The sequence below is a fragment of the Gymnogyps californianus genome, chromosome 1 (genome assembly GCF_018139145.2).
Source record: "Gymnogyps californianus isolate 813 chromosome 1, ASM1813914v2, whole genome shotgun sequence".
In the NCBI taxonomy this organism is placed as follows: domain Eukaryota; kingdom Metazoa; phylum Chordata; class Aves; order Accipitriformes; family Cathartidae; genus Gymnogyps; species Gymnogyps californianus.
Genome location: NC_059471.1, coordinates 115127284 through 115151312, shown reverse-complemented (window position 1 = coordinate 115151312; position 24029 = coordinate 115127284). Strand labels below are relative to the sequence as shown.

Below are 24029 nucleotides of genomic sequence, written 5' to 3'. Positions count from 1 at the left end.
GAACACTCTCAGTAAGTATGCCCCACTTGTTCAGCCTATAAATTTTCAAGGTTATTTGGAAAGTGAGGAACAAAAGAAGTGCTTCTCATGAGAACAAACTCCTTCGTAGCAACAAGGAGGGAATTCTTTCTTTTGGAACTCCTCCAGACATTATTACCCACTCAACTTAAAAAGTTAAATAGGCTAAGGCATTATATGTATCATATTTTTGAAATACATTTAAAATTCAGTTTGATTAAAGTCCAGCGTGCAATATTTTGGGATATAGCCATAACTTCTCTTGCAGTTTTGAAAGATGTTGCTAGATATGAGCTATGGAACCAATTAGAGCACCACTTCAGTCTGAGGAAAAATGAGCCTCCATAAATAGAGTACTGGTATCACATAAAAGAAAAAGCAGGCATACCCATAAACCCAAACTAGAACATCAACACAAAAATGAAACTGGATTTTCAAGGAAATATGACATAGCCAAATGAAATACCTGCAAACATATTGTGCAGAGGATTTTACGCTGAGCATTTCAATTATCCAACATAGGCACGCCAGTAACTACTTTACAGATGATACACTGCACAAAATACAACTGAACCATCTAGTACCAGTATAAAAATGAAATTAAATCTCTCTCCCAATTCCTTTCCCCCCCTTTAGGGACTCAAACTGTTCAAATAATTTACCTATACTGACTCTCCACTTATATGCAGCCCCTTTGAATGAAAAAGGGACAGTAGAAAAGAGGGGCAACAAGACTGAATCCAAATATGGTTTTGTTGTTTCTGAAAACACAACAATGTGATGGTGCCACAGTGAACACAAGAAACAAACAAAAAAATGGTGATCCAAGACTATGCAGACTGATTTTTGCCTGAATATCTGTTCTCAGTTCAGTTACCAGTTAGATCACTTCCCTCAGAGTTATGAAATGTTATGCTGCACCTTTTACTTTCATCAGTGGTAGCACTCCAGCATGCTACAAAGACAGAAGGAGCATTGATGTTCTAATCTCTACTTATTTTTTTTTTAGCATTTTTAATCCTTTCCAGCTTCTTTTGAGGTACAACTTCCTTCCAGCTCACAAAGAAGGCTAATGACATCAATAGATTGCTCATGAGGGCACTTGTAATGAAATCTTTGCACAAGAATTCCAGTGTTTTTGAAATAATTCAGTATTTTTCAGGAGACAAAACCAAACTAGCTTCATCCCTCCCCCAATGCAATTGAAAAAAAAAAAAAAAAATACACACACACACCTTTTTGTTGTGGCTTTCTGAAACATTATAAAGCAAAATCTCTTGCTTGTCTTTGTGTTGATCAGTGAGAATGAAAAAGACTTGTACCAAGTTGGAAACAAGTCAAAATGCCCTTTCTGACTTGTTAATGAAATCCTTCTGATGTACAAAAGCCATTTATTCACCACCTTAATAGTCATACTGCAAGTAGATTTTATCTGGCTAGAGACTCACTTATTTGAATGAGAAACTAATCTCTTTTGTGGGATTCACATAAAGGATTTGAATTTAAAAATAAATAAAAGGAATTGTTTACCTGCACATAGCTAATAATACCTTTGGAAATGCCATCTATGGATATTGACTACTGAATCATGAAGCATTAGTCTGGCACATTTAAAAGAGTTCACACTATAAAAATAAAATGAGTCTATGCTCTAGACCAGCACATAACAAAATGAAGACAAAGTTAAAATTAGATTCCAACCGCACTCAGAAAAATTAACAGAAAATTGTAGAAAATATTTTTAGAGAACGAGTCTGAAAATGTACGGAAAAAGCTCCTGCTTGCAGCTTTGCAAATTGCATTTGAAGGGACTGACCTGACATAAGGTTGGCAATGGATGCAACTGGAGCTTTAATTGAATAAGCTCGGACATCTGTCTCAACTGTCAATCCTCCTAACAATAAGATTGATAGATGCAAGCTAATCGCCAATTAGAGGGAGTTCTTTCAGATACAGGCCGTGAGTTGAGAGGCTGGATGAACTCACACGGAGGTGGATGAAGCGAGTGTGCAGAAGAGAGAGCAAGATTTCTGTCTGTTTCCAGACAGAGACCACGAGATCTTCAGACTGAATTCATACAGCAAAGCATCACCGGCACAATAATGAAGGCGAGAGAGAAACGCTGGCTCCACCACTGCGTGACCAACCTCTATCTCATCTTAAGACAATTTTAAGCAAATACCCATATGGTTTTACTTACACGGTCATTAGCATCTCTTTCTTTTTGGAATACAAAGTATTTCAGCATTACATAATGCGACTGCATTAGCTGTCTGCCTTTCTTCCTCCCCCAAATACAAATACATTATCTAGTCCTTGTATCTTTTCCACATCCTTCTTAACAGACTACTATTTATAATAAAAACCATTAGGATTCCTTTTGCTCCTAATACGTTTAAAGTCTTTCTGGACCGTCCTTGCTGGCTGCTGGTTAAAGATTATGTTCTGATTTCCTGTACCAATCTTCGACCATTCCTAGTTTTGGATATATAGCCTTTACGAACAACTTCCTTTTTCTTCCTAGTTTAGCAACTGATTTTTCATTTTCACTGGCCCAGACTTTTAAAAATCTTGTCTCTCCTCTCCCCTTTTCCTCCTCCAGATTGTGGAATTGCGTCTTTGTGAACACAGAATGTGTTTTTTATAGTTTACAGTTACCAATATTTATTTTCTGTTTAAACACTGCATCCCCACCCCTTTGGGATTCACATATAATGCCACCATGGTATACCATAAGAGTCCTTTAAAGAAGTATAATTATTTCTGGGACACAAGAGCAGCACAGTGAATTTATTCTTCTCTCTTCTCCTCTCTCCAGTATTAAAAATTTGTTCCTCTCAAGGCGCATGCTAGTTTCTTTAAATACCACTTTTGCAAGTACATCTGCACAACTAAGTACTTTGATTTGGATTTACGTGCTTGTAGAGCAAAATTGATAACAAATGTGGTGGTTATTGGGAGCAAACATTTGTTTCAGTTCTTGTTTATCTCTCTATTCTAGCCCTCATGTTGATGGGAAACTGCTGGTGGAGGCAATAGTTGAGGTTATAATGACAGTTGCCAGGTTTCAGAAATAATAACTGGCAGCACAAAACCTCCAGCATGTCATAGACAGAACTACCTCCTAATAGCTCCATGTTATTTTCCCCAACAAACCATACATGGTTTCTGGTGTGATTTAGTAGTCTGTAGCAAACACTAACAGGTACACCACATTAAACTTTCCCTAATAAGCTTGCAAGATAATCTACTTCTAAGTTATCCTATGACTTGGAAACATATAGTCACATTAACCACACCCAGAATAAAAAGACGGGCTTTCTGGCTGGCTCATGAGGATGATGTTCCACTTTGACCACTGGAGCTATATCCTTTTCCAGTACCAAATGTTGCTTGGGTATTTCTGTACAGCCTACTTTCGCTGCTCATTGTAGTTGACAGAAAAATATCCTAATTCATTACGCAGTGCTTAATGGCAAAACTACTTTTCGCAGAGGGGCAGGGGAAAGTGAAAGAACTTAGGCTTGTATTTTTATATCTCAGTGGACAGAGGAGTTTTCACCTATCTAAAAAGCCCAGGAAGTGACCTCCAGATACTTATATCTGCACCAAATAAATCCTGTCTCTGGCACACAAATATTTTGCAGTGGAAGTCGACTGTGCAGCTGTTGGCTGGGAATGGAAATGACAGAGGTACCTGGCATTTCTATAACAATAATGACCAAGCCATTAAATGTACATGAATATTTAATTTCAGCTGTACTTAGTTCCAGTCTTAATTGTCAAAACCACTTTGCTAAGAATATGCAAATAAATTATCTATTCTCCTCATTTATGTAACATCTTCACCTCCAGATTTAGGAGAAGGAGTTAAATCCACAAGGAAGCTATTTTAGTGGCTTGTTCTGCCAGTTCATTTTACCATGCTGTAAGAACTAGGACTAAGCACAGTTGTGGCATCATCCATTCTCCTTCCCCACCCTTTCTTTTTACCCTAATTTTTACAGCTTTCTCATGATCTATTGAAAATAATTCCTCCAAAATCACTTGGCTTTCTCACCAATGCTTTTTAGTTGATCCAGAAAAATCTCTGCTGTCCAACTTCAGGCTTTCAAAATATGCTTACATTCAAAGTGCAGGAATAACTCAGGGTTAAAATCTGAAGTGTGGAGTGTAATTTGCTTTAAACATAAAATTATTTTTGAAAGTGCCCCTAAGTGTTCTCCAGAAGCTGTTAAGCCATTCAATGCATCCTGCAGTGTTAGAAACTCCACCTTCTCTGGCCCAATGAGTGACTACTCCATGTGGATCTTTTATCTAGAGGAGGTATATAGCTATGAAAAACAGCAGTGACTGGCACATCACATTTAAAAAATAAAAAATACGATTTATTTTTAATTAGCTTTCTTCTTTTTCTGAAGAAAAATGGCAGTTTTTCTGGTGGGTTTATTTTTCAGGACACAACTGGAAGATTAAAACCATATAAAAAAAGCTGGACAATTAACAACCATTGGAAACAAAACTTTAAAACCAAACTCAAAACTGTGTACTACAGCCATTGGTAAAGAAAGGGGCAGAGGATTAAGCAACAGATGTGGTGTACGTACCCCCAGAGGCATGTGAAATGCACACCTAACAGTTGTGCCTTTAGGCAGAAAGTCTTAATTCATCGAGTTACAAATCTGTTTTCCAATGTTACATCCTAGAGGCCACACAGCCAAAAAGTGTTTTCACACACCTTTTTATAACTTGGCAGTGCAGCTGACTGCTATAATTAAATACATTTTAATAGTGTAAATGAAGTTATTTGTCTGTCATTAGGAGAATTTCAACTTTGCCAAAGCCTAATTATTTAAGATACATTAATTATTTTAGAGTTTCATATAGCATGTTCAAAAAGATGCTTAAATTTTAAAACAAAATACTGCTGCAGATGAGGACAACAACATAGCTGAATCTTTTGCATGAAAGATTTATTATACACAATGTGATTTTACTATATATGAAGGATTTAATTTTATCAAGTTGAATAAGTTGCAAAAATTGGTTTTATTAAGCTGGCTTAGAACTGCGATTAACTTTGGACTAGTGTCATTGAGGTATATAGTGTGTGTCTTAAAAGGAAGTTGAGAAGATCAGCATCTTCCACCTTCACCCCCACCACACATACCTACTAAAGCAAATGGCATGTGGGAGATGCTTCAAAAGGAACAATGTTGAGGGGAAAAGTGGAAACAACACAGCCCTAGAACATTTTTGTGATTATGTGAGTATGAATGTTGTATCTAAGAATATCTGCTTATACATGAATTCAATGACAGACAGTACAGGGAAGATTTTTCAGGAATACTGAACTTTTCACAGTTTCCTTTATGTTAATATATATGTCTAAGTGGTACAAGGGTACACTACCACTATCTTTTTCTTTTCAATCTAGGACACAAAGTGAAATTAATGCAACAAAGAAATATACAATGCCATGAATTATTCCCTCATTTGTTTTCTAATGTTCCTCTGAAGTAAAGCAGGCACAGAAAAAGATACTCCCAAGTTATCCAAGTAATGCATAATTCCAGTGGAAATACTTCTCAGCATTGTCATAAAGTGTATGCAGAATTAGCCTGCCCTAGTTGCCTAAAACTGCCTGCAGCAGATTACATACACGCAATCAAGCTTTGAGAAAGTATGGCACTGATTGTCCTCTTTTCAAAAAGAAACTACCATCTCAAAATGTAAGCATGAGGAATCAGTTCTTGGCCAAGCCATTACATTTCAATATTTTATGTTTTCAAGTTGTAAAAGAATGGGTAGAACATTATTTATGCCTCTATGCACATACTCAGATTTTTCAGGTGTTTAACATTCCTGGTGAAGAGGTTAAAAAAAATGAAAGGTAGACTTGTCACAAGTTATTAAGTAACTTCAGAGAAAAAGTTAAAGGAACTGCTATGAGCTCTCGCCTGAACACTCAGATTTTTTTTTCTTTTGTTAAGAGTTTTTGAAGTTTTGCAAAACACACACTGTGTTAAGTAAATGCCATTAATACCAGAAATCAAAATTTTCTGGAGGATGCAGTTTGTTACCTTATAATCACTATTATTCAGAAGTCTAAATATAAATGTTTAGTTCATAACTCTTGGGACCTATGTATTGTTATATATTTTACAAGTAGTATTTTTGAACAAAAAAATAACATGTTCTCTGGAAAATGATAGTAATGAGTACTTCCTATCAAATGCAACTCACCTACTGTAACTCTAATAATGCAGGGAATTAATAATCAAAATTATATAAAACAGCAGGAAATGAAAGAATGGTAACCTTCCCAATTTCCTCCACTGGCATCACACACACTTATATTTAGCAAAAAGAAAGAAAGAAAGGAAAGGAGAGAGAGGAAAAAAAAAATGGATTGGAAAAATTGGACGTATGTCCTTTTCCCCCATGTGTGTTTTATCTAGCAGGTAGTAAATGAGAATTAAAAAGTTGTCAAAGTTAGTTACTTTAAAATGGCAATAACACACTGATGACCAAACTAAAATCAAGATCACTCTATGTTGGATCCTATAAAGGGCTATTATAGGTGAACCCCTTTTTCATTTTAGCTAGAGCTTAAGGACTTGAAAGTTACTCCAAAAAAATCCACTTATTATGTAGATACGTGTCTCTGTTGCTCAGTAAGAAGGGAAAAGGGTCCTATGGTCTGGATCCTGCTTGTCAATGCTGTTATTCGAAAACACCTTGATGCAAAATAAACATAAACATTCACTGAAGCAGGACTGGGAATCAGGATTCCTCTCACTCCCAAAGGAGCCTAATTCACAGCAGGTCACAAAAGCAAATGCTCTCTGTTCTCCCTCTCACCCTATAAAACTTGCTGCAGAGTGGTCCGGATTCAGTAGCAGAGAGTAGAAAAGCCCAACCCCAGCCTCGCTTAGCTACCTAGCCTGCAGCTTGAGGTTAGGCTACTTATTTGAATCCACATCCTGCTTGCAAATACTGATGTTATGAAATACTTAATGCAAAAATGTCCAACCATCCTCTGAAGTGAGAGGCAGGATTTGAAAGGAGGGAGGCTGAGGAAGAACAGAGCTGCGGTCTGCCGTTGAGCAGTATATGTAGGAAAATACCAGTCATTTTGTAGCAGTGCCTTCACATGACTTTTTCTCCTCTTTCCTCTCATCTGCTTGTCCCCCCCGTCCCCAGGCAGCTCTCTTTTACCTTCTGCATTGTTATTCCCATCCTGGGCTTATACCACTGAGTGCTCCAATGGCTGACTCCAGCAGCAATGGCAGGAAACCCAAGCCAGCTGCTGTAAAAAAACTGAGTCCGGGAGCTCTGTGCAGATGCCCCTAGGCAAGTTAAACTGCCCTAGCCCCACTCAGAAAAGGCTACTAACACTTCTCCTGCCTTGCAAGAAAAGTCCACTCCTTCTGCTTGAGCGCATTACCAAGACATCTGAGCCAAACAGGAGCCTTTGACAATGAACTGCAAGTCTTCAAGTCGACACTTATGCCAGGAAGGAAGAAAAACATCAGAACCTTCTTTATCTTCCTTTTTTCCTATTCCCCTCACCTCTTTCTCATGTTCTTCTCTTCAACACACAGAAATTTCAGTGTTATCCACTGGCTCTGAGGTGTAGTTTATTGTTCAGTATGTTGCTTGCCTTGAATTTTACTCTGTATTGTCCAACTTCTCTATTTAATGTGTAGGGAACTTAGAACATCTTTACGTGGCAAAGCACAAAATTAAATACATTTAATCCCAGAATTCTCTAATCCTAGACATGCACTTTAGCCTTGAAATCTACTATTTTCTGATTTAAGATATACCAATGCAGAATATGAGTAAGTGAAAAGTGAGACCAGTGTTCAAAATAATCTCATGCCAGCCTAAGACCCTTCCCAACACCCATTCCAGTGATTTCCCTTGTACTTTATTCACAGTCTCAAAGAATAAATGCATTGTGTAGCAGGAATAGTAAAGTTAAAACTGAGGTCTGTGGCTACATAAAAAGGAAAAGCTATTTCTAAAACACTAAGATTTTTCACATCCTAAACCTGTCCTAATAACACATACCACATTCTTGAAAACACAGAAAGAATAGATACGAGTAGAGTCAATCCTGCACACACAATATTTACAACTCCCTGTACAGTTATCAATTTTAAAACACTATATAAGTTTTTTCAGTAATGAACAAGCAATGCAGATCACATGCTATGTTCTCTGCAATAAAGAGAACTCTTTACCACTGCAGTAAGAAAAAAGCTACAATATAAATTACCTAAGTTCCTATTATTTTTAAACTATAGCCCCCTGCAGTTCATAGCATTATATCAGAAGAAAGCAGAAAGGAAAAATGAAAAAAAAAAAACCCAAAACCAAAAAACACACACAAAAAATAAAAACAGCCAAAGCCTCTCCAACCCAACTCACAACAAGGTGAAGTTTGCATGCAAAAGTAAAGGTTGTATTCATTCATCCAACCATAAAGACTCTTCTGACCTCTGCTGCTATCTAGACACTAAGAAGAAATCTCCAAATTGTTTCCTCTAATAACAGCAGACAATTCACGTGAGTAAAAAATTCCTACAACTAAAAAAGAAAAAGAGGCATAGACACTAGATCACTATGCAGCCACACTGACGGAAGAAGACAACCTCTAATCATGAGAACTGATCCTGCGTATGCTGTGAATAAAGATTCTCCGGCATACCACTCAGATTCACTGAAATAAACCTACGCTTCAACGTTCACAATTTCTAACATTTCTTATAGGTGCTTGTGAAGAGGGAAAAAAATAAAAAGGAAGCTTGACCCAAGTGATTCTGGACATCTCATTCATTAAAGAAAAAAGTATGCTAGAATTATGGGGGATAAATGTGACTGCCACAAAAAGCATACAGGCACAAAGGACTCTTTTTGTTCAGTATATTTTGTTAGATTTACATGTTCAACTCAAAATTTTACACCAACTTTTGTGTGTCTTTTTTCACAAAAAAACCCACCTTGTTTTGAAAAGCAGACATTTCTGACAACTACAAGGAACATTTAGATATACAAACATGAAGCAAAACAAGATAGGAGATGCTTTGAAAAACGGTGGCTTCCTCCTTTTCTCCACATATATTTATAGCACGAACATCAATCTTCCCCTCAGCAGATGATCTCCATCATCTTCTGCCTCCACACAGCAAGGTTAGGAAGCCTTTCCTTCTCACATGCCTACCAAGCACATTCCAGCCAGTAGGAAGGACAAAGCTAATGAGTCCTTTATTGACCACTGGGCTGTCCTGGGCCGGTGTCTCTAGCCCCAAACCTCCTCGTTCTCTCTGTTTATAATTTGGTCTGTATGTAGGTACTACATGTAATAATGTAGCATATAATGAAAGCCTTGACTTTGCCTCTTTCTTGCAGGCAGCAGGCACAACAGTTTCCAGATTGAATTAACAGTATTTCAGTACAACCACTAAATGCAACTTCTCTCTCAAAATCATGAGCATGAAGCTCAAGGAAAAAGACAAGGGTTTTTTTGGGTTTTGTTTGTTGGGTTTTTTTTTTTTTTTTACAGCACTGATGTTATATTCTACTCTGCTTCTCTGTATATGCATATACTTTCATATGCAACAGTCAATGATTGAGGTTGGGAAATTAAAAAGTTAGTACTAGCCAACTGCCAGGAACTGAAGTACATATGTTTCCAAAAGCAAAAAAACAAACCAAACCAACAATAGTGGGATACAGTGCATTACAAAAAGTAGTGCTACAAAGAACAAATCTAGATTTTATTTAAGTGTAAGTAGCTGATTTGGATTGAATGTCAGATAATTTCTCTTGAAAGAAAAAATCTTCACCAATATGAAGCTGTTGACCATGTCTTTAATTTCTGTAGGCAATCTCAGTATAATTTCTGCTTGCCAGGTGACAAGGCTGCTAGCTACTCACTTGCAGATTAATTTTTATTAAGCACAATATTCTTATACTAAAGGCTAACAATTTTCTACATCAACTGAGCAAAGGTTAGTTTTCTCGCCCTTCTGAATCCTACACACATTTCCTCCCCACAGTAGATGGAGGAATTTCCAAAGCTGAAAGCTACTCTGAGCAGCTTCCAGAGCCTCTCTTTGTAACACCTTCTTAACTGTGATTTCCTAATCACTATGCAGAAGATTTCACTGCCTAATTAAAGGACTGGTGCAGTGATGAAGATAAAGAATACAGAGCAGGGCTGCAAGCTAATCTACAAGCAAAACACAGGAGCTACTTGTCAGGAGTAAGGGCATATTTTATCGACAGCTGTGTCCAATAAGGATGAGTTATGTAGTGAAGGTTTAATATTAATGCATTTCAGTCTTTCCCATTACTTACTCGTCATACATACCTAGGGCATTTGCAATTCTCTCACTCTCCCTTCTTATTGTAATGCAATTAACATTTTAATCGCTCTGAAAACCCTTGTTTTTACATCGTCGCAGACTTTTACAGACAGTGCTTGACAGAGCTGTAGGTCTCAGCAGTTATGGTTTTGGCCCATAAAATGCAGGTTGGGTGTGTAAGTCTTGGTGATGAGTGAATCTGCAGGCCAAATCCACTATTTGCACCTTTGAAACTTTCTTTTCCTTTATATGTCTCTCTCTCTCTATGTACATATGTCAAAGTATACACGTGTATTTATACCACTGTTCCCCAAAAGGATATAAATATTGAAAGAGTTACATATCAATAATATTGTACACCAAAGACATTACTTGGTGTTATGTAAAACAACTATTTTTAAAGAATTTGAGGTTACCAATTTGAACATTAGCATTACGTTTCTTTGTACAAACATGGTTCAGCTCCCCTGAGAGCTGAACAGCCTCCATTCGGGTCGTCCATTCCCCCTGTGGGATCCCGCCCATTTATAGCAGAACTGCCACCTGAGAAAGACTGTTCCTGCACCATCCACATTGCATCTGATATGAGAGCTCATAGCTGTCTAGTGAGGAGGGAAGAGGCAATAACTATAGAAAAATAATCTTACGGCTGAAACTGGCAGAGTCTATCCTACCTATACACTGTAATCAAAAAATGTTAAATCAAATTCCTCCTCATGCCTACTAATTGCCCGTTCCTTATCTGGGGGCAATTAATTTGAGACATCTGGGACATAATCTGCAGACATGGAGCATTCACAACAGCAACACAAACAAGGGGGATGCTGTTATCAGCACATAAACCTCTACAGAACCATGCCCCAGGTGTGTCAAACCAAAGACCCAACTGATGCTTTTAAATTGTTGGACTTACATTATCATGCCTGAGTTTGCCCTATACAACTTAAGAATATTAGTAATATGGCTTGCAATCACAGAGGTGTTTTAAAGCTGAATTTGTCAGTGGTTTACAAATCATTAGGGCTTAGAAAGGTAAACGGACATATATTTTACAATAAAATTCTCTTGCAACAGGAAAGCTCAGGTCTGCTTCCACGCAAGCTTCGAGGTGTTCATGCTCTCTCCTCTCCCTCTTTCTGACACTTTGAAGTTTTTCAGTGGGAACAGAGCAGGCTGTGAGGACCCCAAGCGCATCCTGCCTCCTGGGGCTTTGGCTCTGGGCCAGCTCAGAGCACAGCTGGTGACCTTGAAGACAGCCACTGTGAAGAAAGTGAGAAGAAACCTCAGCCAGGGCTGCCCTCGCTTCCCTTGGGAGCTGCTTTTACGCTGACCCTCTCACCCTGGATCCCTGCCTGAGCTGTGTTGCTGATGCACCACAACCCTGCCGATGCCTGGCCTTGAGTCCTGCTGAGCTGGACCCCAACCCGACCCAGCCTTGGCCCTCCTGGTCCCTACAGCCACAGCAGATGATCAGGACCCTTGGCTGAACGTGGCTACCATCACCAGGCCTGCCTGGCTCACCTCGCTGGCTGCCGTGGGATGGGGCCGTGCTCACCGAGGGCACTGCTGTGCTGCTCCCAGCCCTGGGGCTGGGACCCAGTAGTTCCTCCCAACCCTAGCACCATGGGGCCTGACCCCAAGCCTCCCCCAGACCCTACTCCCCAGCCCACAACCCCATGGCCACCCACAGCTTCACTGCTGCCCCCCACCACCGTACCTACCCCATATGAGGCTGCAAGTAACCCCCAGCCCAGTCCAGGTTTGGCAGTGTTCTCTGGTGGCACCTGGCAGGAGGTGTTGGCAGAGTCCCCACCTCGACATCACCTGCTTGGTAGTTAGAAGATTATCCCCAAAGGACTGTACTTGCAGAAATGAAAGCTCACCCAAAAAAAGGTGAGAAGTAAACCTAGGTGTCCCGTAGTCTGAGTATCTAACTAGGAGCCAGCAGGTAAAAGGTAAGCAAGAGGATGGTGGTTTTACCATCCCAACAGGAGAGAAGCCAGAATTGCCCTCCCTTCCTGGAGAAATAAAGAAAGACTTTAGGTAATCGCCCATGGATGTGTTTTCTGTCAATGAGCCAGGAGCAGCAGAAGGCACCTGGGTTCAGACCTGACACGTACAAGCACCCCTTGTACATACAAGCATCCATGGTCAACCTGTGCAGTGGTGGACTGCCTCCTGCCTGCCGTGTTGGGCACCAGAAGCTATATCTAATGATGGCAGAGTAAATTAGACTCGTGCTGACATGCCTTGACTACTGCAAGTATTCATGTCATCTAAACGGAGCCGAGGGTTCCCCGTTCTGTACAAAAGCCTGTAGCAGCACCACCCCAAGGCGTCTGTGCACTGAAAAGGGAATTTAACTCGGGGTTGTGCAAGCTAAGCTGAGAGCCAGACACCTACAAATTAGGCATTACAATGCTAAATAGCAAAATACCTGTGCCCCTTTGTGGATCTAGTTGTAAGATATAACAGCTGAAATACCTGGGAAAAGCACATGAGGAAATTAATAATTCTGTCTGTGTTCAGAGTGAGGACTGGACTGTGTCCTGTAAATATTACATGCAGTCACAAGTTGATGGGAATGGTGAAGTTGGAAGGAAATACTGAATAGCAGCTCATTCCGTACTCAGCAAGAGTTAAAGGTGGTGCAGTAATACTAGTCTGTAAACAGGTAATTAAAGACCATATTAGTGCACCTGCCTGAAGAGGACAAATCAGCCTTGCATAGGCAATCTTCATCACAGCGTTTCCCAGGCTGCGAGTGCTTGCCTTGCAACCTTGAAGTAGCCTTGGCATATGATATTTTTCATTCCTTTTAATGTCATATTATATAAACAATCCCTGTATTAAGATTGACTTCAGATATTTGTATAAAAAAAAGGAATTATCCTCTTTGTTTTACTTGAAGGATACATTATATCACCTTCCCCGCTCAAAGGACATACTCTAATTAAAGATTGAATTTTCTCAGGATTTTAACTAAATCTGTCACTTAGCTTATGAATTAAAAATAATTAAAGATAGGGTCTCATAAGAATTGTAATTCTGCGCCTGCTCACTTCTGTCTGATTCCTTTTACTAACAAACCGCTAGTTTTCCATTGTTCGCGCTCGCTGCATAATTTGGACTTACTTTGAAATAATTAATGCACATGGGAAAATTATGTTGTCAGTAAAAACAATTTTTTCCCCATTATAGTCAGAATTTTGTCTTTCTTAGAAATAACAGTTTTTCCACTGCTGTCCGCAGTCGAGGAAGGCAATTGCTTGTCTACAGGCAATTTTGTCATGGACTACCTGGTCCCTACCAGAAGATGACGTCCTCTTCATTTCTACTAATAGCTCAGAAGACATAGAAAGCCTTTGGGGAAGATAGCTGCCATTTCATTGACGCTTAGTATGGTGCGTATGCTATCGGTGAGCAGGAATGGCTGATGTTCCCACTTCTCAGAGCCAGACTGCTCTGGAAGATGGCTGCCATTTCATGACGAAGTTCCACTGCAGAGCTCAGTTATTAAACTTTTCTTTCATTTCACAAAATAAATGAATTATGGAACTTCTGAGTTTTACTATGTACCGTAAATAACACAAAACAGATGAATGCAATATCTGCCCTAGATACTTTCTTACTATGTGAATGAAATTCTTTGTTTCTGCATGCATTTTACAGAAATTTCAGCACATTTAACCCAGATAATCTGCCGTCCTAGATACCTGCTACCAGCAGGATAGCAAATGACCTTACTTCAACAGGGTGGACATTCTGATCCACATCACAAGCCTCAGCTCCTCTTGGCTGCTATACTTCCCTTTCAAAACTCAAATATTCCAAGTATTTTATGGTCAGTTCCTTCATCAACTAATAGCAAAAATGAAATGAAATTGTGACAAGAGAAGAAAAAATACGTTTCCTATAGTCTCAAAAAAAATGAAAGAAAGTTTCAATAACAATGACCTTAAAAAGCTAGGAAATATAAAAAATCCCAATTTATTAACAATACAGCGCTTTTGCACTAATAGAGACAAAATGCATATATCCTCACAAGGAATTTCAGCTTCGCTTACCAAAAAAGAAAAAAAAAAAAAGAAAAAAAGAAAAAAAAAGAAAAAAAAGGGGGGGGGGAGGAGGAGCACACTGGCCACACATTAATCACAACACTCTTAACCTGTGCATACAATGTCAATTCTGATGATTTATCAGTGTCTGTAAGGTTGAAATTCAGCTGTGTGTTGTTCTGCAAAAGAAGAAGAGTTAATATCAGGAATATATGTGGAAGTACAACATAAATGCAGTCTCCACTTCTTCAGAGATATTAATCTCAGAATTGCTTATTTATAAAAATTATTTAAAGATTCATAACTACTTGTCGCTCCTTGTTTTCCCAGCTAACAGCAAAAATTAAATATGAAACATAATTCTTGCTCCATTTTAAAGATTAATCCATATGTCTGTCATCGTACAAAGTATGCAATTAGAAAAATATGGAATTCTGAGTTTTTGAAAAAATATACCACTATTCAAAAATGGAAATTATTCTTCTCTCAAGTACTGCCTTAATTTAGAAATGCAGTTGATAAAAAAGTCTTCCTCTCTATATCTCAGTTCTTATCTCTCTCATAAGATGAGCTAATGATGTTTTATGGCAACTCCACTAACTTTTCCCTTCCCTCTGCTAAAATAAGAAAATGCAGTGGAATGAAAAAAACCCCTTGCCTTCCTAAAACTTTATGGCTATTGGTTGATTTTTTTTTTTTTTTAAACTTAACTGTATAAAGATTTTCCATCATCTTTGCATATGCTTATACATTTTCCTCCTTTTCCCAATATGATTACTTCCCATTTCCTTAAAATTATCATCCCAAAACAAGAACAAAAGTTCCTGAGGCAAATTTATGATAGTTCAAAGCTCGCTCCTTCTTTTTGCCTGACTGTCTGTCTTTATGAAACTGGAAGAAACTTAATTACCTTGGAGACCTCTAGCCTTCTGTCAAATTTGACTGAAATCAGCCAATAGCTTCAGATGTTTTCAGAGGAAGAGAGAGTCAAACAAAGTCATAAACACTGAATAATTGTACAACTCTTCCTTTAAAAAACAAAAACAAAACCAAAAAACCCACTAAAAACAAAAAACCAACCAAGCAAACAAAACCAGTGTTATCTTAACAAATAAAATGGAAACTGTCTCATCTCTGAGCTATGTTTCAGAAGTATGAATTTCAAAAATTCTCCTTACTTCAGGAGACAGATTCATTTAAATTCAGTCAATTTTAACGAGCACAATGAAAAGACTATGAACAAGATTCATTTTCATAAACCAGTCTGAACTTCCAACATTTCCTCATGATATTCTAATACTTTTTACATGTGTAATGCTATTTTAATATATGCTTTAAAAAAAAAAAAAAAGCCAAAACCAAAAACAAACGCAAAACCAGCATTCTGGTTGCTTTTAAAGCCAGACTACATGTTACTAATTTTCAAAGAACTTTTTTTTTGTAAATTCGAGTTCCTTATTTCAAAGTTAAAATAATTGGGATGAAACTCCTCCCAAGATTAACCTTTGTTCAAATCATGGTGCTCATAAATGACAGAAACATCCCAAAATCTGCAAAGATAAATTTCGTCTTGGAAATTCCTGAAAGCCTTCATTAAGCCTTAATATATGCTGTCAGTTTTAAACTAAATAATAGATGAGATTTTAACATAATCAGAAGAAAACTGCTGGTACCTGCCTCTGTTACTGTCACAGTTAAATTGACATGGTAATTTTAAAACTAACGCCTTCTCTAAGTCAGTTAAAGACTGACAAGCACCCACAATTTAGAAAACTTTTCTTCACATAGAAGGAAGCACCTTACTATGAATTCACCGGTACGAATGAGCAAATCTCTCTTCTGCTGGTCCACTGTGGGAATAAAACTTGGGTGGCTGGGTTAAATAAATAAATAAATCTGAAAAAGTCATACTAACACCTTTCTCTTGGAAAAATATTCTTTTTTTACAGTAATAATTTGCAAATATTTTATTATTTGATATTTTGTTATTCATGGCTGCAGGGAAAAATCTATCATAATTTTTATTAAATGTGCATTTGGGGATTAGACTATATACTGTGCTTAAAACCTGCTCTTAGTATTCCACGTACTATGAGGATGAGGACTGCATAATGCAGGCAACTAAACAGCTAGAACCTCAGGTCACCCTCCTTATCATCTGGTATCTCAAAGGCCATACATAGTTTAGAAGGGAAACAAAAAATCCTGCTAATCTCTAGCCACTCTGGAGTCCCAGTACACCTATGGGTTTCAGGTATGCTTCTCTCCTTCTCTCCATACTCACATGCAAACCAAGGAGAAAAAACTTGCTGCAGCTTCTTGACGGATGGACTCTGTTGTCCATCACCATATCAACCCAGCCTCTTTAGATTCCTCTGCGTTGGACTGGCTGAGCATTGCCACCCACAGCACAACATCGTATCTGAATCCTTTACAGCAACACCGACTACTGCACGAGCTGATCCTCCTCCGTGGAGATTTCACCACCTCCATGGGTGAGCTGACCAGCTGATATCCCCATGTGCCTCTGCTCTTTCTTTCTTTCCTCTCCTCTGACACCTACTTCAAATACTGCTGGCATTGCCTAGGATAAGAAATGGCTGGCAGTTTCTAATGAGGGCTGGGCTGGATCTCTGTTGGCCCAAAGTCCTCCTAAACTTGTCTTATGCAACAGCCAAGAGCTTTTATCCAAAGTAGCATTGAAAAAGACTTCCTGCATGTGAACTTAATGATGGTGAAATGAAACCAAGTTGTAAATAGTGGCAGAGGAGGTATGCCACCAATAAAAGTTTGATTTAGAAAGTATTGCATTTCTCTTCTGGAAGGTCACCAGGTGATGGTTTCAAAGTATGTTTTAAGATAGTCATGTTTTGTGCCTATCAGCTGTCACTGTTACAGACACATTTCACTATTTTAGCTGCAAAAAGGATTAAAATGGGATGTAATCATTTCAAGTACTTCAGAAGTAGCTCAGAGCTCTAGTTGCTGGATCACTTGATAAGACTAGAGAAAATATTTGAACACTCAAGGAAGGCAACAGCACTATGGATAATAAAATTCCATGACTCATAGCTCTTTTCCATGGTTAGGATTTATTTTCTGGTTTTGTAAAACAAAACAAGAAATTTACAACTGAAAACACCTGCAAAGATTTCAGCTCCTCTGGGTTGAGTCAAGCCCCCCTGGGCTATGTCTATGGAACCTCATTAGACCTTGAAGTCTGGAAATTCTTTCAGATCATGCACATGCGCCAGACTTCTAGGCATGAAGATACATAAAAATACTTTAAATAAAAACAAACTGCACAGTCTACCTATGAAATGAAATTTATTACTCCATCCTCCTGAGGATTTATGGGTGATGACAAAACATAGCACGGACCCATTTCTCTTTTCAGCTTCCAAGGAAAATAAACAGGACTGACTAACTGAAGAGGAAAAAGAGAGTTGTAATTCAAGCATGGGAATAAGGTGTGGATATTCTCTTATATCCAACTGCTCCATGAGCTTAAGAAGCTAAACTCACCATTAACAACCAAGATTCCTCCATGATTAGAGGGCCATGTCATCCCCTTACAGCAGGGAAAAAAAATTGAGTTACTAGACACTCAACTCTTCATTGACTTGACTGATTGGACAGATGGAAGAGAGAGCGCTGGTGTGCATGTGTACCTCTGTGCACCTGTGTATGTACGTGTGTGCACGCACGTGTGTGTAAGTCGAGAAGCCTCACATACGTTATTTGTAATCAATTTTTTTCCTAATTCCATATGTAAAGGTGAAATGGAAGCTATTCTGCTTCTGTTTTGGCCTCCTTATACTGAAGTCTTGATTATTGTTGTTGCTTCATGTCACATCTATCCATGTGGCACGTACTGCATATAGCCAGCATGAATGTTTCATGAATATTGGGGAAGCAATTGCAGTGTGAGACACAATGCATATTTCAGATGACACATGACTGATGTGTTTGGAGATCTGGGTTTATTATGCACTTGCAACATTCATCTACTACCAGAAAGCTGGTCTTTCCCCCTATTGCACTGACTAAAGTCAAAGAAGGAAAACAAATGTGCATTTTGAATGTATCTGATCTTTTACTGAAACAATGAATTAATGTACTGTCATGTTTGTTTTCTACTGTTTTTCCCCAAAGACAGAGCACAGAGATAAAACAACATCAAAACTCTTGCATTTGCTTCAAAATATAAGTGTCTTTTTAAAAAACTTTTCATGCACCACATCATTACTAAGTTTGGATTAATAAAATTTGTTTTAATACCACATTTTTTAAGTAGGACTTTTACTACAGAAATTGTTCTATTCTTTTATTTGATATCTCCAATTCTCTAAAGAGCATCTCTATTCTGTTACTTACTATCTCCAAATGATTAAAAAGTTCAAATTTATAAGCAGTGACCCACATGCTAGTCAGCAAACAGTTGTTAAGACAGGAACCTGGGTGAGTATTTGTTGCCATCTCATTTCTGCTGTAAGAATGCCCAATTCTAGAAAGGTGGGTTCCTTTGATTTCTCTCTCTTTCTTCATACCAAAACAAAACAAAAACAGAAACAACATCCCCCGCCCATACACTCACACATATGATTTTGAAGAGGCTTCATTTGATCCAATGAGGAAAAAATAACTTTTTGGAATCTCAAGAAGTTTCACAGTGAAGAGTTTCCCTCCATTTTACTCAAAGGGTTGTCTTCAAAAACACATCTAACACCGCATCTTTGTTACAGCAAATCAATATACCTGCTTATTTCCTACAAATATTGCATATAGCTAGAGGACTAATAGTTCTATGTATTGCCCAAACCAAAGCAGCCCTAATGATAACTTTTGAGTTGTTTTGAAATATCAAAAATATAAAAACTTTCAAGAGAATGTAGAGAACAGAAATGACAAAGGGAAGACAGAAGTGGCCTTCAAAAGCCTGAGAAAATACAGCTGTCTGCAATCTCATCAAGTTTTTGCTTTAATGATTTTCAAATTAAGAGCCTGCTTTTGTATCTTCCTTGCATGAAAAGATATCTGGTCCATCTATACAGCTTCTCATGGCAACCGGGTGTGTGGATGTGAGGAACTTCCTGGACTTAGATTGGAACAGGCAGCCTGGGAAGAGGCAGTCACTCCCACATCACTGACTCATAAAGATTTTGAATACTTTCTTTTTTCTAACAGCTTCTCTTTTATAGTGCCTGAAACCTATTCCCCACTTGAGGCAAGTCCTGCAAGTGCTGCTGCCTGGGTCTCCAGGGTAGGGAGAAGGTGGGGGGCATCTCCACTGTGCGTTGGTGGAGCTGCGTGCCTTGCAGCTCCTCGCCCACTAATAGCATTAGGAGCCCAAATGTCCCACTGAGTTCAGCCCACGTACGGAGCCTGCCACTCCTCACACAGGAATGCACAAGAAACTGTGTGGGAAGTTTGAGCTGTCTCTGAGTTAATTTAAGAAGCTGATGAAAAAATATGAAATCAGACTCCATCTCAAACTAGCTGTCGCTTTCAGGTAACAATTCAAGCAGGTAATGCAGCTGTTCTACAGTCCCTCCAAATTTTCCCACTGCTAAGAGGAAATTTTACCACCTGGAGAGATGCTTACTTGGTAGAAAAATCTCTGGACCTTGATAAATTACTAAATGTTAAATGGAAAAAACCCAGTGACAACTCAAAACCAAACAAACATATTGCTAAGTCAATTGGTCTAATTGTGAAACTCCCTCATTACAGTTTCTCAAGCTGACCTGTTTCCCATTCAGTGTCATAATTGTGGACATTTCAGCTTCTGTATCTCCATTTTCAGCCCTTATTTAAAGGGTACACTTTGCAGGGTAGAAAACGCTACTTTCTTCTTTCCTCCTTTCTTCCTTTTATAGGTGTTGCAGTGAGAAAAATAGAAAGCATATAGCCCGCTTATAGTTCATTATATTTATTTATTGTATTTTAAGTGTAGTAACCCTCTGAAATGAAACAATTCTGTCACAAGGGGTAGTGTTTCACGGTAAGAGAAAAGAAAGGATTCAAACAAGCTAGCAATATAAGTACATCTCAATTCACGTTATGCAGAGATGCTGCTGAAAAATCAAACCCACATGCAGCATTCAGAGAAAAAAGTTTCTTAATCCTTCAAAAGCAGACCTAGTAAAGGGACAGCACGCATTGATAAACGAAAACAAATTTCAGAAAAATTACACGATGTAACTATCTGTCAGCAATTGTAGAAAAAAGGAAGTAGATATCTCTTGGAATTGGTAAGCACTCCCTAACAAAACAGCTAATTGTAATTTTAAATGAGGCCACAGGTGTTAGTTACCTAAATGCCTTCCTATGTGGCAGCTGCTTGTTGATTGGTTTTGGTGGACAGTTCTTCACACCAAGGAGTCTATCACAATTATCGCCTTTGTTGGCGGTCTTGGCGTAAGCCAAGAACTGAACGGCCATCTATGCTCCCTCTGATGTGTAGCATGTTGATGAGGTTTGCTCACGCTGTTCTTACTTGTTCAGCGGTTCAATAGTTGATTTTAATTCCCACACTTTACTATCCAGCAAACCTACATTCCTTTGAAAATATATATTCTTATCTAATCTCATCTGCCTCAATTAATCAATGTGGCTTTGGCTTTAGATAGCATCCCAGTCCTTGAAACTGCAAATGGGAGGTCAGCATCCACAAATCTCAATTCTTACCTCAGAAGTCAGAATTTTTTAGAAAAGACAATGTGGAATGGCCAGCACAGCTAAATAAGAGATGTGAAGATATTCTTCAAGAAAAGGCAACAATGAATCATCCATAAACGAAAGTGTCATGACCATACAGCTTACATAGTGTTTTCCTAAACAGAGATGCTGTAACACACAATGCAAACACTCACAAATAAGGGAGGGAGGAGAGAAAATTAAAAAAGCTGAAACCTTCTCATTGTCTTAGTTCAGCAATGGAACAGAAAGAATATTGCGGCTCAATCTAGAGACACAAATCTGTATAAAGGCTGACTGATCCCTCTTCTGTATTACTGTTAAAATCACTTTAAAAACTATACTTTTGCTTTCCTAAGTGGTAGCATTCAATCAATTTCCTATACACATTAATAAAATACTGCATACACACACACATATTATGCATACATACACACATATATACTATAGAGTAGCATATGAAGAATTGTGTTATTCCATGGTCTTCACCAATAGTTATTAATTTTGTTGCCTTCAACTGAAATTCATCCTTACCTTTCACATCATTCTACTTACACTGACATCTCCAACAGAAATCTAATTTATGTGTAAATACAAGAACGCTAGGTCACTGTGTTTCGTTTCATAGGTGATTCCCAGACATCACTTTAAGGCATTTCTAATGTTCCCATCATCAGAACACCTCCAACAGTCTATGGCTATTTGAATGAAATATATGAAATATAACAAAATACATTCTTCTGTGGTATTTCTCAAACTTCTCTTTCAGAAGCAAAGAAGGATTCTCAGAATATAAAAAATAAAAAAAATAATTTTAAAAAAATAGTAGGAATCACATGTACTCATATACATGTATTAAAGACTAGCATTATTGATCTCAAGCCTTCACACCTGGTAAGTGATAGTTGTAAAAATGCAGATTCCCTCTCAGCATTCATGCTTCTCAAATCAGGATAACAGCATCTATACTCAGAAACAATGCGGTGAAAACAACTCGGTTGTCACATCTGAATGCTTGAAATATGTGAAGTGTAATATAAGTGGTTAGTATTACTCTGGTGAGAGTCTTGATTTTCCATACAGACAGCTCTGGGGTATACTTTCTTGTTAATGGTACATTTTAATTTACTATGATGGCTTTGGCTGTTGCTTTGTGAGTTATTTTATGATGTTTAAAGATTTCCCATGATAAGAATACTTCAACGCATTTATAATCTTTTGATTTTCTACATGTTAATTTGGTCAGTTACCACTTCTGGTTATTGATCATCCAAAATGGTCACAATTCTAAGCAAGTGTCCTCAATGAAATTGCATTGCAAGAAAAAAAACAAAGACACTAACTAGGAAAAAATGAGACTATTATTGCCATTTCCTAATCTCAAATGTCCAACCAACAACAACAAAAGGGAGTAAGAGGAAAAATTCAGCCATGTTCAAATACAAATAAATACAGTTTAAAATATCATCTTGGGAAAACAAAAAAGTCTGTGAATCAGTAAAAAGAGTATTAATGAAATGGAACATTACTAGAAGGATGAATTTCTGTATTCAGTGTGTGGGATCCCAATTCAGTGGCAGTAGTACTCTGGAAAATACAAAGCTAACCACTTTTAAAAGGCAAAAAACTATTTTTTAGGAGAACACAAACAGACCAGAGGCATGATTCGGATAGCCTGCTTGACCACAGCTAGGCTTTCCTTTATGCTCACTGAATCCTTCCTCTTATCTTCCTGTTTTTTTGCCACAATCAGTCCTTTTCCCTTCCTCTGTTTTCATCCATTCACTAGGGAACTTCTGCCTCTTTTTGCCTCTATGTTAGGCTGCTTTTAACACATCTCTTCAATAATTATCCCAGATTAAAAAGTGAAGTGGTATTCTTGCTTATTTGGTGAAATTTTGTTGTACCTTTTCCGCCTACCAGTAGCTGAGAGCATTTTAATGAGGCCTTAACTTTCTTGACTGGCCCTATGGCACTACTGTAACCAGAGAGAGATCATAGAATCATAGACTGGTTTGGGTTGGAAGGGACCTTCAAAGATCATCTAGTTCCAACCCCCCTGCCATGGGCAGGGACATCTTCCACTAGACCAGGTTGCTCAAAGCCCCATCCAACCTGGCCTTGAACACTTCCAGGGATGGGGCATCCACAACTTCTCTGGGCAACCTGTTCCAGTGCCTCACCACTCTCGCAGTAAAGAATTTCTTCCTTACATCTAATCTAAATCTACCTTCTTTCAGTTTAAAGCCATTAACCCTTGTCCTATCACTACATGCCCTTTTAAAAAGTCCCTCCCCATCTTTCCTGTAGGCCCCCTTTAGGTACTGGAAGGCTGCTATAAGGTCTCCCTGGAGCCTTCTCTTCCCCAGGCTGAACAATGCCAACTCTCTCAGCCTGTCTTCATAGGAGAGGTGCTCCAGCCCTCTGATCATCTTCTTGGCCCTCCTCTGGACTCACTCCAACAGGTCCATGTCCTTCTCACGTTGGGGGCCCTAGAGCTGAATGCAGTACTCCAGGTGAGGTCTCACAAGAGCAGACTAGAGGGGCAGAACCACCTCCCTCAACCTGCTGGTCATGCTTCTTTTGATGCAGCCCAGGATATGGTTGGCTTTCTGGGCTGCAAATGCACATTGCTGGGTCATGTTGAGCTTCTTGTCAACCAACACCCCTAACTCCTTCTCCACAGGGTTGCTCTCAATCCACTTATCGCCCAGCTTGTATTTGTGCTTGGGATTGCCCTGACCCATGTGCAGGACCTTGCACTTGGCCTTGTTGAACTTCATGAGGTTCGCACAGGCCCACCTCTCAAGCCTGTCAAGGTCCCTCTGGATGGCATCTCTTCCCTCCAGCGTGTTGACCACACCACACAGCTTGG

General features: G+C 38.7%; 1 protein-coding gene across 2 annotated transcripts in view; it reads right to left on the bottom strand.

The window, feature by feature from the left end:
• Nucleotides 1–24029, bottom strand: part of CADM2 (cell adhesion molecule 2) — a 688787-nt gene that overhangs the window by 387478 nt on the left and 277280 nt on the right. The gene's annotated exons all lie outside the window — the stretch shown is intronic.